Raw genomic sequence first — 18,233 nt, forward strand, 5'->3', positions numbered from 1 at the left:
AGAGAGAGAGAGAGAGAGATTTTGGATTTACGAATTGGGGTCTCATGACCTAGCACTGGGCAAAGCAGACTTAATAAAAACCGTAATTTTAATAGGAAATTCTCCGTGAAACTATACTGTTCTCAACCGTATTTCAGTAAAATACAGGCGACCGTAGTTTTACCCTACTTTGTTATCATCTTTTATGGGTTGGTGGCAGTAATATCACTCTTATACGTAAATATATTAGTTTTTAAAACGGTAATTGTCAGGCAACTTTTATTCGATGATTTTTACCGTTTTTACGGCAAATATTTAACAGTGCAGGACATTCGGCTCCGCGGTGCAGCTGTTACCAAGAAGTACAAAAATGAGAGAGAGAGAGAGAGAGAGAGAGAGAGAGAGAGAGAGAGAGAGAGAGAGAGAGAGAGAGATATTCATTTTGTATTCATGAATTGGAGTCATATGGCCCAGTGCAAGGCGAAATGGATAATCATAAGTCGTGAGAGCAGCATCAGTGCAATCGTGAAAGGCTGACGAGTAGATTCAGCACCTATAGTTGTAACAATGTGGAGTAGCTTGTCTAGATAAGTTCCCATCTCTAGACATCAGTAATAAAACCCTTTGGACCTTTTTATAGTTGACACATGAACTCGTAAACGAGCAATTTCACAGTGTCGACACCAGGGCTCTCGTATGATGTTCAAGGGATTACCTCAGAAATTACCTCAAATATAGAAAAAATTACCTTAGATAATATGAAAAAAAAATCATAAAACGCAAAAGAATTATATCATGATTAATAAAAACTCTCTATTTTGTGAAAAATCTGAAAGATGAATTTCAGATACACAATGTTGCTCTATGATCAAAAGATTGCCTGATGAAAAAAAAAAATTCCTTAAAATTACCCTGAAAGTACCATTACTCTAGAAATTTTCTTGAATCAACCAAAAAGTACTCAATCTGAGGTAATTACCTTGAAAATGAGAGCACTGATCGACACTAGAGCTTTCATATTATTATTATTACTATTATTATTATTATTATTATTATTATTATTACTAGCAAAGCTACAACACTAGTGGGAAAAGCAGAATGCTATAAGTCCAAGGGCTCCATCAGGGAAAAAATAGCCCAGTGAGGAAAGGAAACAAGGAAATAAACAATATAAGAAGTAATGAAAAATCAAAATAAAACATTAAAAAAAAAAAACATTAACTACATTAAAACAGATAATTCAAATATAACTATAAAAAGACATATGTCAGCCTGTTCAACATAAAAACATTTACTGCAAGTTTGAATTTTAGAAGTTCTAACGAATCAAATACCCGATTAGGAAGATCATTCCACAATTTGGCCACAGCTGGAATAAAACTTCTGGAATACTGTGTAGTATCGAGCCTCATGATGCAGGAGGCCTGGCTACTAGAATTAACTGCATGCCTAGTATCACGAACAGAATGGAACCGTCCAGGAAGGTGAGAATGTGAATTATGGTCAGAATTATGAAAAATCTTATGCAACATGCATAGCCAACCTTGTTCCTTTTAGCGCCAAAACACTTGAAGCGCGGAAAGCGCAAACACAGGAAAACACCATAAACGTCGAGATAACATCAAAACGATATACTGGTTCTTTCATCATCTTTTCCCCAAAATGCCGTAAGAACATTACACCTGACAAGACTCTCTTATCATTAATCAAAAGAATTTGCATCATACAAGCCGAGTTCTGAACGGGTTCCCATCTGGTCCTCTTGGGGAAAAGGTTAACCTTACTATTAAGAGGCAATTTGAGGGCAGCCATCTTCATGGAGTTGAAACATCTCGTTCGTTACCAGGAGCATTTCTCTCTCTCTCTCTCTCTCTCTCTCTCTCTCTCTCTCTCTCTCTCTCTCTCTCTAATGTATGTAAAAAGGGACTTCTTTATTATCCATAATATTTTACTCTGCTTTATGGGAAGAGAGAAAAGATAGCAAAATCATGAAATTACCATATTCCATTTTTTTCTCTTAATATTAAATGCAATATGATGTCTTTACTTCTCTTGACTGCTTTACTACACGATTGGGTCAAATCCAAATAATTCCCATCAATAAACAAATGCAAAGAATATTATACGATCACAGAATATTCACAATTAATAATTACAAATAAACAATAATCTTCTCATACTACAGAAATCTGCCATTATTTACTTGCTGAATAATCTCTCTCTCTCTCTCTCTCTCTCTCTCTCTCTCTCTCTCTCTCTCTCTCTCTCTCTCTCTGCCATTATTTACTTGCTGAACAATCTCTCTCTCTCTCTCTCTCTCTCTCTCTCTCTCTCTCTCTCTCTCTCTCTCTGCCATTATTTACTTGCTGAACAATCTCTCTCTCTCTCTCTCTCTCTCTCTCTCTCTCTCTCTCTCTCTCTCTCTCTCTCTCTCTCTCTCTCTCTCTCTCTAAATTCTTCTGTTATAAAAACTTCTAGGACTGACCCCTTATCAAATCGTGTAAAAAATTAATGCAAGCAAAAATAAAAATAATGAACTTACAAGATACATTGCCACATGTGACATTTTGTCAACAAAAAATAAATAAATGGTATTTTAATATATGTGAAATAGGTTTGAAAAATATAAACTTTCCCTTTCGATGAACAACTAAATTACCAGAACGAATTTAAAGCAGTCAATAATGTTATCTTTTATGTAAGAAACCAATAAAAGAGAAATTACTCAAATAATTAAGAGAAAAATACTTCTTCTGGCACCTATGGGATGTAAAAGGAAAAGCACCTATTAGCATTACCCGTGATCACTCAAATTTCTCTCCACTAAGAGAGAGAGAGAGAGAGAGAGAGAGAGAGAGAGAGAGAGAGAGAGAGAGAGAGAGAGAGAGAGAGAGAGAGAGAGAGAATAGGTTAAACTGTCATTATTGTTACTACCATTTGTTTTCAGATTCTTTGATCATTTAACAACTAAAATTTCTCCCTCCACATCTAGGGAGAGAGAGAGAGAGAGAGAGAGAGAGAGAGAGAGAGAGAGAGAGAGAGAGAGAGAGAGAGGGGAGACTCGGTTAAACTGTTATTATTGTTATTATCATTTGTTCTCAGATTCTTTAAACATTCAACATCAATTTCAGTCAGTGTTATTTACAATTAAAGATAGGTTTCCTATTGAAATGACGACTTATAAAATGAAGGATAGAAGTCAATCTTTACTCCAAATTCTAAAATTTCATCACACCTAACATCTCTAGAGTAAAGTAACGAATACTCTAAAGGAAAAATTATTGTTATAATGGATTGTGAGATTAGCTTCAAACATGCCCGCTTAGCCAGCTTAAAAAAAAAAAAAAAAAAAAAAAAAAAGGTAAAATTTAAATAAAATAACCGGTAGTCACATGAACATGTTGACAAGCTGTTACCTCTCTTTCTCCCTCCCTCATGTTTATGAGAGAGAGAGAGAGAGAGAGAGAGAGAGAGAGAGAGAGAGAGAGAGAGAGAGAGAGAGAGAGACCGTATCATATACCAAACGGTATCAATAAAATGCGGTAATTGGAAACTTTTATCTGGAGTAGACATAGACACCTACTGTATTGTAAAAAAAGTTCCCCCATTAAAAAAAAAGGAGAATGGACACTTGAAATTCTAATTGACCCAACCGAAGGATATGCTGATACCACGGGTGATAGAATAAACACCGGTTGTTCCTTAAATGGAGAAACATGCACAAAAATGCTGATTGGGCGAACGACAGTAGGAGCAGTTGTATAGGTGGACCTGTTAGACCAGAGTCAGTATGTGTTAGACTACCAAGTGGTGGAAAGAAAAAGTCTTCACATTTTTAAAATATCAATCTCCTCTTTATGATAAAGAGCAAGTGTAAATGCCAACCATAATGGCGTTTAATTTCGAATTCTACCTTAGGGAATGTATGTCCATTGAAAAAAAAATTATGATAAATACTTCTGGCTGGGCAAGGATTCGACCCTATGCTTCTGAGTCGAAACAATATCAGAAATGTCTACTTTACCAATCGAGCTAACAAGTGGGATATAAGTTCATTTCAAGTCAACCGTACATATTTCTGTCGGATTCAGGAATCTGTTTTGTTCATCCTTGGGTCATACCCAACATGACTACCAAGTTTGGTCAAAATGACTACAGTAGCTTTTGTGTTTTGCTCACAAACAAACAAACAAATAAATAAATAAAGGACGACAGGGGTATATCTATACCTTCGCAAATACAGACTGAAAAGGCAGAGGACTAACAAGAAAATTCTTCCCTTTGAACTTTTACCGATTCAAATACCCGATTAGGAAGATCATTCCACAACTTGATCACAGCTCTTAACCCAAACCTTTAACTCTTCTAGGAAGAAGGACACTCCAAAATCAAACCATTGTTCTCTAGTCTTGGGTAGTGCCATAGCCTCTGTACCATGGTCTTCCACTGTCTTGGGTAGTGCCATAGCCTCTGTACCATGGTCTTCCACTGTCTTGGGTTAGAGTTCTCTTGCTTGAGGGTACACTCGGGCACACTATTCTATCTTATTTCTCTTCCTATTGTTTTGTTAAAGCTTTTATAGTTTATGAAGGAAATATTTATTTTAAGGTTACTTTTCTTAAAATATTCTATTTTTCCTTGGTTCCTTTCCTCACTGGACTACTTTCCCAGTTGTGGCCCTGGGCTTATAGCATCCTGGTCTTCCAACTAGGGTTGTAGCATAGCAAGTAATAATAATAATAATAATAATAATAATAATAATAATAACATCAGGAAATGTTGGTTTTCTGTTAATTAAAGACGTATTATTATCAGCAATGCACGGAGCTTAATCTAAACTATAAGCAGCTTATACAAAAAGCAACGATTTCTCATGACCTATAAAAAAGGGAATTTGTGTCAGAATGATAACTTCTAATCCACTTTGCAATGAAAGAACCAAGTGAATTGAAGTGATGGGGACATGCCTCTCTCATTGCATATTCAGAATAGGCTCCATAATTTACATCTACGGATGCCAGCATTAACGCCATGATCAACATTTCTCTCTCTCTCTCTCTCTCTCTCTCCTCTCTCTCTCTCTCTCTCTCTCTCTCTCTCTCTCTCTCTTCATTGTTCCTTAAGTTTGTTTTAAATTTTTGTCTTTAGGAGTTGACTTTTTTTCAAAACACTATAACGAATTCTTATCAACTGTAGGGTAAAGCAAGAAATTTATCTCTCTCTCTCTCTCTCTCTCTCTCTCTCTCTCTCTCTCTCTCTCTCTCTCTCTCTCTCTCTCTCTCTCATGGCTCCTTTCAGAATTCTATAATGAATTCTATCATCTGTATGGAAAAGCAATAAATATATTGCAGTTAAGGTTCGAGGAACTTCAGCGTTTCAAGTTTTAATCATGTTGTGAAACTTGCATAAAAGAGATATCAAGTTATTTGCATGAGTTTTCTTGACGTTGTGATAAAGTTAGTTACTTATGGCACCAGTTTGCAGAAGACTTTCACTTTGTTCAACTTTGAACAATGTGGTGGCCTATTGGAAACGTCCCTGCCTGCGATCTGCCGGTCTGTGGTTCGAGTCCCGCTCAAGCTCGATAGTTTCTTGTAGTGTCTGCAACCTCAACATCCTTGCAAGCTAAGGATAGTGGTGGGGATTGGGGGAAGCATAGGCCTATAGGTTAACATGCTGAGTCATCAGCAGCTATTACCTGGACCTCCCTGGTCCTAAGTTGGGCGAAAAGGGGCTTGGGCGCTGATCATAGGGCACTGTCCTGCTCGCTAGGGTATTGTTACTGTCCCTTCCCTCTAACACCCATGAGCGGCCTTTAAACTTTTAAACTATTCAATCATTCTATTTTTCGGCCGAATATTCTTGAAGGAGCTTAGGCTTAGGAAAAAATTGGCAACGTGTTCGCCTAGCATTCGCAAGGCAGCAGATATATCCCAGTCCGGGGCCGTGAGTTTGAGCTATTTACTGGGTTGGGCTTGCCAGGCTGACGTTCTGGGGAGCATCTATTCTGAGGAAACTCGAACTGAAACCAGACACCTTTACCTTTACATTTTCGATATAGGAGCGAGTTTCCTGGAAGACTGGTAATTGCCAGTCTGGGGTTCGAGTCCCGCTCAAACTCGATAGTTCCTTTGGTTATTACAACCTCACCATCCTTGTGAGCTAAGGATGGGGGGTTTGGGGGAGCCTATAGGTCTATCTGCTAAGTCATCAGCAGCCATTGCCTGGGCCTCCTTGGTCCAAGCTTGGGTGGAGAGGGGGCTTGGGCGCTGATCATATGTATATATGGTCAGTCTCTAGGGCATTGTCCTGCTTGATAGGGCAATGCCACTGATCCCTTGTCTTAGCCATTCATGAGCGACCTTTAAACCTTTAAAAGCAATAGCGAACCGACCTTAACTCTTTTATTCGTCTGTTACTTAATACAACTTTTACAGTCTTACTCTTTCATTCTTCCTCTTTGCTCAGACAACCTAAATGTCTGGACTTTTAATCCGCTTCGTAAGAGATGGAAGTGCGCGAGTTGTTGGTATTCCAGAGGCGTACGAGTTAATGATAAGGTGTGAGGTCTGAGACTTCTGGGAGAATGCTTAATAATCCATGGCATAATGGAATGATATAAAATCTGGATGGAGATTTAGATACAAAACTTTTGTGAAAGAAACAAAAAGAAGAAATTACGTGTTCTTCTTATTTAGGCAAAATGTTTGCTATTAATTTAATAGAATTGTATAAAATCTTGATGGAGATTAGAAACAAAACGTTACAGGTGTTATAAGTGAAATAATAAAATTACAGTTATTCGTTTGTTAATGCCGAAACTATTATTAGCATGGAAAATAAGTCAAAGACATTACCTGAACTGGTCAACGAGATTACTATTATCATTATTAACACAGCCTTTATAAACTTTATTAAAATATCTATTCTATATGCCTACCTGACAGTCGTATATTTTCTCACAGCATGTCAAAAGAGGTAATCCCTATTTCTTTAAAGGAAAAATAAGCAGTAACCAGAGAGGGATCCTATATAATACTATCTGGGCAGTCAAAGGACCCAATAACTCTCCAATGGTAGTATCTGAACGATGGCTGGTGCCTTGGCTAACCTACCACCTATATATATATATATATATATATATATATATATATATATATATATGTATATATATATATGTATATATATATACATACATATATATATATATATATATATATATATATATATAATGTGTGTGTGTTCATGTCTGTATTAATATCCAGGTGTGTGAAAGAAGTTTTGAGAAATATAAGCAAAGAGCAAACTAAATTAATTTAAGCAAAGTATTCCACACATTTAAACACATTTGCTTTTCATCTATAATACATCTATAACAAAACAGCCATCTAAATGATCTATGCCTGAACAAATACTCCCTTTAAAAAGAATTCTAAACTGGCGCAATTTATTTATCGAGCAAAGAATCTTCCTAATTTCAATGCGATCGTTAAAAACAGCGAACTCTCCAGCGAAGGTTCCAGAGAAAAAAAAAGACAAACGCCTCGCGCGTAGACGCAAGAAGCCCCAATGACGTCAAACCAACTCGACCGCTGAAACCACAAACAAGATAATTATTCCGGCACTTTTACCTATCTATACCACACTGATATTTTTCCTTAGGCTACGTGTGTATCTATGCGTGCGTATGTATGTGCGTATACCGAGTGAAATGTATATGGATAAGAAGTTAAAATGGCCACTAATCTGTGGTATATCTTTACTGTACAGTTGGACACAGGAGTCCCCGTCACACCCTTATTTCGCTACGAGAAACCAAGTAGCTATTGTGGGAAGGGATGGCAGAGGTAGTGGGTGGAGATAATACAGTATCTCACCGCGCAGTAAGGGTGTGGCTGGGTACACTACTTCTGAGCAAATTGCACCAGGAATTCCTGTGTCCAACTGTATATGCATAAAAAGTTAAAATTGACCATTATAATGTGCAGTTACGTTTACTGTACATTGAATATTCATCCAGCTTCTATTCGCTCCAGTGGGTGAAACGAACGTTTAAAATGCCATTTCCACAACGTTTAATCCAATGGATTAAGTACTCACAAAACAATAACAACAACAAACGCAGACATATTTAGCCCATTGCAGATAAAGGCCTCAGATATGCTCTTATTCATGTCTGGAGTTTGGCCAGTTTTCATCATCACGCTGGCCAGTGCGGATTGGTGATGGCAGATTTTCGTCTGATCGCTCGCAGCAAACTAGCCTAGTATGGGTGACCCTGATTAATACCACTTTGCTGATCATGGATATACGCAAACTCTTTCACCACGTTAAGGTATCCCCACTTAGAAAGGGAAAGAAAATAATAAACATGATCAAATATGGGGAGGCCGTAATCGAAACAGGCTTTGATAACTACTTTAGCGTTGAAATCTCCGTGGACGCTGGCCAACTGCGGATTGAATATAGTGGGAGACTTTAGTTTCATTGCTCAAAGCAAACCAACCTAGTACGGGTGGCCCTGACTATTACAGCTTTGTTGATCATGGCAATACACAAATCCTTTCACCACATTAAGGTATCCCCAGTCAGATATATATTTCAATATACAAGGATCAGATGTCCATCGTCTATCATGGAAGGAGGATTTTCAAAAGTTTAGAACATTCGGAGAAGGCAAATGTGTCAAGTTATCACTGCTTCAGTATTTTCAAAATGTTCGATTACCTTCATTAATTCTAATTACTTCTTATTTCCATTTATAACACAAAGATTTCACTAGCTCAACACATTCCCTGATACGCTATTATTCTATGGTTGGGGTGGCCTATTGGAAACGTCCCTGCCCGGTGATCACCTCAAGCTGGAAAGTTTCTTGTAGTGTCGGCAACAACACCATCCTTGTGAGCTAAGGGTGGGGTGTTTGGGGGTGCCTACAGGTCTAACTGCCGAGTCATTAGCAGCCATTACTTGGCCTTCCCTGTTCCTATTTTGGGGGGAGAGGGGGTTTGGGTGCTGATCATATGTAGGGTTTGGGTGCTGATCATATGTATATATGGTCAATCTCTACGGCATTGCACTCATAGCTAGGGCATTGTCCTGCTAGCTAGGGTATTATCCTACTAGCTGGGGCATAGTCCTGCTAGCTAGGGCATAGTCCTGCTAGCAAGAGCATTGCCCTGCTCGCTAAGTCATTGCTCTAATAGCTAGGGCATTGTTCTGCTAGTTAGGGCATCGTTCTGCTAGCTTAGGCATTGTTCTTCTAGCTAGGGCATTGTCACAGTCCCTTGCCAATGTCAATAATAAGCAGCCTTTAAACCTTACCAATGGTTGCAATCTGTGCGAATTGTTTCAGTTATATCGAGCCAACGAAATCTAAATACAACAAAAGCAGAGTCTCATCCTCCCCTCCCTTTCCATCTCTATTTATTAAATAAAACCTTTTCATTATTCACCAATACTTTGTTTGTCTCCCGCCCACACCATATCTAGTGAAGCGAGCATTCAATGATGGGCGTTGTTGCTAGGCGCCTTTGGCCGCCCATGTATCATTCATATAAAGAAGAATTGAAAGTGAATTAAAGAATCCTCAGTGGTTTCTGTACATCCAGAATATTGAAATTTATGAATACTATCATCGCACTACACGCTGAGGCTATAAATTCTATACGCTAACTAGTGTACGCAACCAGTCATAAATGATTGATAAATATTTAGATAGATATGTACACAAGCAATCCCCTCTCATCAAGGTATGACTAGCCCTCTCTCCTATGCGAGATATGAGGAAATAGAGCAGACATACGTCTGGAAATGTCGCTTGGCGTGACTATATATATATATATATATATATATACACATATATATAGTCAGACACTTGCTCTTTATTATATGGGTTGAAATGGTACATACCCTCCTTTTTAATAATAATAATAATAATAATAATAATAAATGTGGGAGATGTATAATTTAGAGCACTAAAACAGCAAATGCTCAACTTTCAATAAATCAGCAATATTTAGAGTGAACATAGACAAAATTGCAGCATAAAAAGCTTACACAAATTTCAAACACGGGTCTGGTTAACATATCACTCTAAAATCGCCAGCATTTTATTTGCATATGCAAAAAATCCAAATATTACCCTGGTTAATTTTTTTTTACATATGAAAGAAATTCAAATATTACCCTAGCTAATTTTCTTTTGCCTTTGCAAGAAATCCAAATATTACCCTGGTTAATTTTTGCTTGCATATGCCAAAAATTGATATATTACCCTATCTATTTTTTTGCATATACAAAAAGATTGATATATTACCCTGGTTAATGTTTCTTTGCATATGCAAGAAATCCAAATACTACCTAGATATTTTTTTTTACATGCCAAAATTTGATATATTACCCTATTTAATTTTTTTTTGCATATACAAAAAAATTGATATATTACCCTGGTTAATGTTTCTTTGCATATGCAAGAAATCCAAATATTACCCAGGTTAATTTTTTACACATGCAAAAAATTGAAATATTTCCCCGGTTACTGTTTTTTATTTTATTTTTTTTTTTACATATGCAAGAAATTTAAATATTACCCCGGTTAACAAATCACTCCGAAAGCTGCAGCATTTTATTTGCATATGCAAGAATCGCATGGAATAAAATTCTCTCTTAGCCGGACATACGCTTCCGGTAATTATTTATAAGTACGCTGCGGGTATCGCCACTAAATCATCAGACTTGAACGCTGTTGCGTTAAATGCGTCATTTGACGCCAACTTGGAAGAGGACTGCAGTGTTTGCAATATTGCATTAAAAATATTTGGAAATGTTGATTGAAATTTAATGTACAGATTAAATCATATAATCGGATGACAACCTAATTTTGTTGAGCATTTGGTGAACATCTACCGTATATATATATATATATATATATAAATGCAGAGTATATATAAGTAAATATATAAACTATATAAATATATAATGATATATATCTACATTGTATATATATACATACATTATATATATATATATATATATACATATATATATATATATATATATATACATATACATATATATATACATACATATATATATATATACATATACATAGATATATATATATATACATATATATACATATATATATATATATATATATACATACATATATAAAATCACTATAAAACAGTTAAAACTTTCATGCACCCACAAAAAAGAAGACCGGAATGCAAACCGAAAGAAAAAATAAAAGAAAAAACAGCTGAGTGGTGAGTGAGGGGCGTAGGTTGAAAGAGGGTGCTTGCTAAATCCCAACCCGTCTTGGCAAGGCCACAAATACATCACCGTGGAACTTTTACATTACGGCCAAAGCAGGTCCATTTGTTGAAGGGAAAGAACTTCACCTCACGTGCAAATGAATGATAAAATGACGAAGTGATTGATTTGATTTCGGAGGGAAAAATAGGAGTGTTTCGTGTGAATATGTTGGGGTAGGCATATAAAGTGTATATGAATTAGCAAATCAATGTACATGGTGGTTTTATATAACACGCCCCTGCAAATGATATAGTCCTCATCCCCTTATTCATATATTATTCTCTCTCTCTCTCTCTCTCTCTCTCTCTCTCTCTCTCTCTCATTTATATATGTATGTATATATGTATGTGTATATATACACATATATATACATATATATACATATATGTATATAAACATACAAACATATATATATATATATATATATATGTATATACTGTATACATCACACACATATATATATATTATACATATATATATATATATATATATATGTATATAGTCACACACAAATTTCCTTTTCCACAAAGGGGAGAGAGAGAGAGAGAGGAGAGAGAGAGAGAGAGAGAGAGAGAGAGAGAGAATCATGATGTATTAGTGAACGCTTAATAAATCAATATTCCGACATTCAAATCTAATAACAAATTTACAACAACGACAACGACAAAAGCTGCAAATGTGAATTCAGTAATTTGTACAAGAAGCATTTTCAGTTATATAATCTGATTTTCGCACACATAAACAAGCAGATTATTATTACTATTATTATCATTATTAGCTAAGCTGCAACCCTAGTTGGAAAATCAGGATGCTATAATCCCAAGGGCTCCAACAGTGAAAATAGCCCAATGAGGAAAGGAATAAGGAAAAACTACAAGAGAAGTTTTAAGAACAATAACAACATTAAAATTAATCTTTCATATGTAAAACTATAAAAACTTGAAAATAAGAAAGGATTAAAACTTCAAAATAACAAGAGAAAGAGAAATAGGATACTATAGTGTGCCCGAGTGTACCCTCAAGCTAGAGATCTCCAACCAAGACGGTGGAAGACCATGGTACAGAGGATATGGCCCTACCAAGGCTAGAAAACAATAGTTTGATTTTGGAGTATCCTTCTCCTTGAAGAGCTACTTGCCTTAGCTAAATAGTCTCTTTTTACCTTTACTAAGAGGAAAGCAGTCGCTGAATAATTACAGTGCAGTAGTTAACCCCTTGGGTGAGAAAGAATTCTTTGGTAATTTCAGTGTTGTTAATTGTATGAGGAAAGAGGAGAATGTGTAAAGAATAGGCCAGACTATTTGGTGTATGTGTAAGGAATGGGAAAATGAACCATAACCAGAGAGAAGGATCCAATGTAGTACTGTCTGGCCAGCCAAAGGACCCAATAACTCTCTAGCGGTAGTATATCAACGGGTGGCTGGTGCCTTGTCCAACCTTCCACCGATTTAACTACCTGATTAGGAAAATCATTCCACAACCTGGACACAACTGGAATAAAACTTCGTATCTATGTAAACTGAGTATCAACGAATTGAAAGGAAAATTGCTTTAATCTTGCTATAAATTATCTCCTGTTTCGCCTGAGGTGAAGCCCAGCAAAGAATAGAATGAATAAAACCTAATTTGACAATGTAATAGGAAGTAAATTTCCTCTGATGATAGATCGGAGGTGAAGAAATCTAGCTACTTGTCCATGGTTACAGCTGGATTAAGATGATAATGGTGTGTTGGTAACACCCTCTGGCAGGAAGAATTAGAGTTGAAAGAAATACTTTATCCTGAACACACTTCTTACACCGCTTAACGCCATCAAGGATTTCTTAAATGAGAGAGAAGAGAGAGAGAGAGAGGAGGAGAGAGAGAGAGAGAGAGAGAGCTTCTTTCACTTGATTTAACCGGGAAAATTTTCTCGGGTAAATGGGAAATTGAGAGCCTGCTTTCCCTATTTGGCTCTAGCTCATAGTTTTAACAACAACGGTTGTAGCTTGGCTTGCAATAAGAATGAACCGAAAAATTAATCCCGCTCATAAAAAAATACAAGATCAAGTCAACTGACAACAAGGCCGTACGTTGATATAAAAAACTAAAATAAACAATAAATATTGCTGTTGAGTACCGTTGGAAAAAATAACGGTGTCATTTGAAGGAAAAATACAATGTTGTTTGAAAGAAAAATACAGTAGTATTTTAAAGGACAAATACAAAGTGTCATTTGAAAGAAAAATACAGTGTTATCTGAAAAAAAAATAGTGTCATTTACAGAAAAAATACAAAATATCATTTGAAAAAAAAAAATGTCATTTGAAAAAAAATAGTGTCATTTGAAGGGAGAATACAAAGCATCATTTGAAGGAAAATACAGTGTCATTTGAAGGAAATACAGTGTCATTTGAAGGAAAAATGCAGTGTCATATGAAGGAAAAATACAGTGTCATTTGAAAAAATACAGTGTCATTTGCAGAATAAAATACAAGGTCATTTGAAGAAAAAATAATGTCATCTGAAAAAAAAAAATAGTGCCATTTGAAGGAAAAAATACAGCGCCATTTGCAGAAAAAATAGTGTCATTTGCAGAAAAAAAATACTAAGTGTCATTTGAAAAATAAAAAATAGTGTCATTTGAAAAAAAAAAAAACAGTGCCATTTGCAGAAAAAAGACAAAGTGCTATTGGAATAAAAACAACAAGGATGGAACTGTAAACGACCATTTGGAAAACATTCCACACGAAATACTTAGCGAGGAAAATCCTTAAAAAATAAATGCAATATACTGAAAACTTATTAATCCCCTCATATATCTCACCTGTTCTCTAGGACTGTTTGGGGCTCTGTCCAGTGGAGTCGTCGTACCCAGCCCTCTGGAAGGGCATGAACTTGTCCCCTTCGCAATTCCTGTCGTACATTTCGTCACACCTTTCAATGCTTATTTTGTGCATCTCGATGGGACAGCCTGCTTCGGAGGCCTGCAGGATCTCCGATGCCACGACCTGACCTGCAAGGAGGAAATGACGTTTGATTATAGATTGCATATGGAAATAAACATCAATAAAGTCTCTAATTGATTCATTTCCACCGAAAAGGACACGTGCAATAGTAATTAAATTTTTAGTATGCAGTGTCATACTACAGACAAAACATAAAATTGAATTTATTCCCCATACATTAATTTATATATATATATGTATATATATATATATATATATATACATATACATATATATATAATTAATTATATATATATATATATATATAAATATATATATATATAATATATATATATATATATTATATAATATATATATATATATATATATCTGCATATACTGTATATATATTATATATATATCTGCATATACTGTATATATGTATATATATATATATATATATCTGCATATACTGTATATATATTAATTATGTATATATATATCTGCATATACTGTATATATATATATGTATATATATATGTATATATATATATATATATATCTGCATATTACAGTATATATATACTATATATATATATACATACATATACATACATACATACATACATATATATATATAATATATATATATATATATATGCATCGCAAGCGGAGAGAGAGAGAGAGAGAGAGAGAGAGAGAGAGAGAGAATTTCCTTTGCACTCAGCGAAGGTGAAGGTTACATGGCAATGGAGTGACCAGAGATTTCTTGAGTGACGAAATCATCACCATTTGCTTGAGAAAGACACGATACCCGTGGGTATGTGGATATAGGTGTAGTGTGTGAGTGAGCTGGTATACTTGTGGAGAGTATTTCCATGGCATACTGCGTACACGCATGCATGCACAATGGATATTATGATGACATATACATGTATTTTGTGCATTAGTATTGTGTGGGTGTACCTGCGTGTGTATCGTATGAGTGGGTATAGTGTATGAGTGCGCTGGTATACTTGTGGAATGTATTTTTATGGTATACTTTGTACACACATGTATACACAATGGATATTATGTTTACAAGTATAGATCTGTGAAGCAGAAATAAATAAATAGACATGATTTCATGAATATCATGGATACTCCTGAGAGAGAGAGAGAGAGAGAGAGAGAGAGAGAGAGAGAGAGAGGAGAATATGTACTGACAAAATTCCTGGTTATGATGTCACTTCAGAGAGAGAGAGAGAGAGAGAGAGCGAGAGGAGAGAGAGGAGAAAACTCTGCTGACAAAAAAAACCTGATTGTCATGTCGCTTGAGAGAGAGAGAGAGAGAGAGAGAGAGAGAGAGAGAAATATGTACTGACAAAAATCCTGGTTATGATGTCAGTCACGAGAGAGAGAGAGAGATGAGGAGAGAGAGAGAGAGAGAGAGAGAGAGGAGGAAATTGTACTTAACAAAAAGCCAGATTGTTAAGTCACTTCCATAATAGAAAAAAAAATGAGCATGTATTTCACCTTAAATTATAAAGATGTCTAGACCACACTCGGTCTTGCAAATGAATGGTTTGCAATAGCACGCAGCATTGCGCAAGCTCTCCAGCGGCTCCGTACAAGCTCAAGCACAGCTGGAGCTGTAGCAAGAAGTGAACATTAGGAATCATTAGAAACTTGACGTGAAGTAATTAAGAAGGTAGGCGCGCGAGGTCAGAAGTAAATAGTTCATTCCGTTCACGATTGTTATACGTTGGAAGAAGAAGAAGAAGAAGAAGAAGAGAAGAAGAGAGAGAGGAGAGTAGAGAGAGAGAGAGAGAGAGAGAGAGAGAGAGAGAGAGAGTTATAATAGCATTCAAGGCGTAACAAACCTTTATGGAAAATAACTTGGAACTAAACAGTTCAGTCATCTAGCAAATATGTTTTTGTGTGAATGTGTGTATGTGAGAGAGAGAGAGAGAAATAACAACTTTTAAGCCGTAACACACCTGAAATGGAAAACACCTTGGAACTAAACAGTTCAATCACCTACAAAACAATTTTGTACATTTTTTTTTTTTACAATTGCCACTAAACTATTCCATAAATCAATAGGAGGCCCTGGAAATTGCTTTAGATCTCCAGAAACATAATTATGGCTGTTTTTCTTTTTAGTTTTAAGCGAATTTGCTTCTCACCAAAATATGTAGATTAGTTCGCAGTAAATAACTCATTAGAAACTTATATTAGCTGTCGAGAGGCATACTATGAACATGGCATTATCTTTAATGTCAGACCAATAATTACCTAAGCCAATGAAGTTGGAGAAGGTTATGTTTTACCCCTTGTGTGTGTGTGTGAGTGTGTGTGAACAGCTTCTTGGCCACTATCTTAATTGTAGAGTGATGAAACTTCCAGGGATTATTTGACTATGTTGATGACTTTTCGGAAGACAACCTAATAATCTATTTCCACTTTGCTAGTTCTGAGAAGTAATTTTCTTTTGTTTTTAGTTTTTGTGAACCAGTAAGATGTTAAAAGAAGTAAATTACAAATTCTTCCAAGTCAAACGGTTAAGACTAAAAGAATTTTCACCTTATTATTATTATTATTACTATTATTATTATTATTATTATTATTATTATTATTATTATATTATTATTATTAGCCAAGCTACAGCCCTAGTTGGAAAAGTAGGATACTACAATCCCAAGGGCTCAACAGGTAGAAATAGCCCATTGAGGAAAGGAAATAAGTGAAGTGATGAACAATTAAAATATTTCAAGAAAAGTAACAACATAAAAAAAGATCTTTCATATATAAACTATAAAATCTTAAAAAAAGCAAGAGGAAGATGAATAAGACAGAATAGTCAACCCGGGTGTACTCTTAACTATATGAGAGAGAGAGAGAGAGAGAGAGAGAGAGAGAGAGAGAGAATATCTTTCTTCATCATCAACTCTAGAATTAGCATACGTGATGCTGTCTGCTTAAATAAGCTAAACTGTTTACCATAGAGAGAGAGAGAGAGATGAGAGAGAAGAGAGAGAAAGAGAGAGAGAGAGAGAGAGAGAGAGAGAGAGAGAGAGAATCTTTCTTCATCATCAACACTAGAATTAACATAAGTGTATCTGTCTGACTAAATAAGCTAAACTGTTTACCATAGAGAGAGAGAGAGAGAGAGAGAGAGAGAGAGAGAGAGAATATCTTCCTTCATCATCAACACTAGAATTAGCATAATTGTATCTGTCTGTCTAGATAAGTTAAAACTGTTTACCGTATACAGTATATATATATATATATATATATACATATATATATATATACATATATATATATATATATATATAAGAGAGAGAGACAGAGAGAGAGAGAGAGAGAGAGAGAGAGAGAGAGAGATATCTTTTCTTCATCATCAACACCAGAATTAGCATAAGTGTATCTGTCTGTCTAAATAAGCTAAAGTGTTTACTGTAAATAGTTGTCTCATTGACTTGAACAACCTTCGTTCAATATCCACCTTCACTCCTCGAAGGAGACTTGACCCAACAACAATATTCATACTTTCCAGACCTGACTGCCATAGACAAATCGTGTTTTTTATTACTCTTTTTTGCACGAAACCTGCTGCCTTTCGTTTTTTTTTCAATTGTTTTATCTTGAAATAATATGTAGATATATGATTTGATTAAATATATTTCTTTGTGAGTATATATGTATAGTGTATATATATATATATATATATATATGTGTGTGTGTGTGTGTGTGTGTCTGTATGTATATGCGTGTGACTTTATAATACATAATTCTACTTGCGTATAGGAGTATATAAATACACATGCACATATATATTGTATAATATATACAGTATATATTATACAGAGACACACACACAATATATATATATATATATATATATATACACAAAGATGCTGCATAATCACAAAATGCATTCATCAGATGCTTGCAACTCCCACCGTCTCCTGCTAACGCACAGAGATCTTCCCCTTACAGCCAGCACCTGCTGTTTCAAAGACG

At 35.5% G+C, this 18,233-nt stretch overlaps 1 pseudogene; it reads right to left on the reverse strand.

Moving 5' to 3' along the window:
- Positions 1 to 15,105, reverse strand: part of LOC137642583 (dual oxidase-like) — a 52,526-nt pseudogene extending 37,421 nt beyond the window's left edge.
- Positions 15,106 to 18,233: the final 3,128 nt, after the last annotated feature.

The sequence above is a fragment of the Palaemon carinicauda genome, chromosome 1 (genome assembly GCF_036898095.1).
Source record: "Palaemon carinicauda isolate YSFRI2023 chromosome 1, ASM3689809v2, whole genome shotgun sequence".
In the NCBI taxonomy this organism is placed as follows: Eukaryota; Metazoa; Arthropoda; class Malacostraca; order Decapoda; family Palaemonidae; genus Palaemon; species Palaemon carinicauda.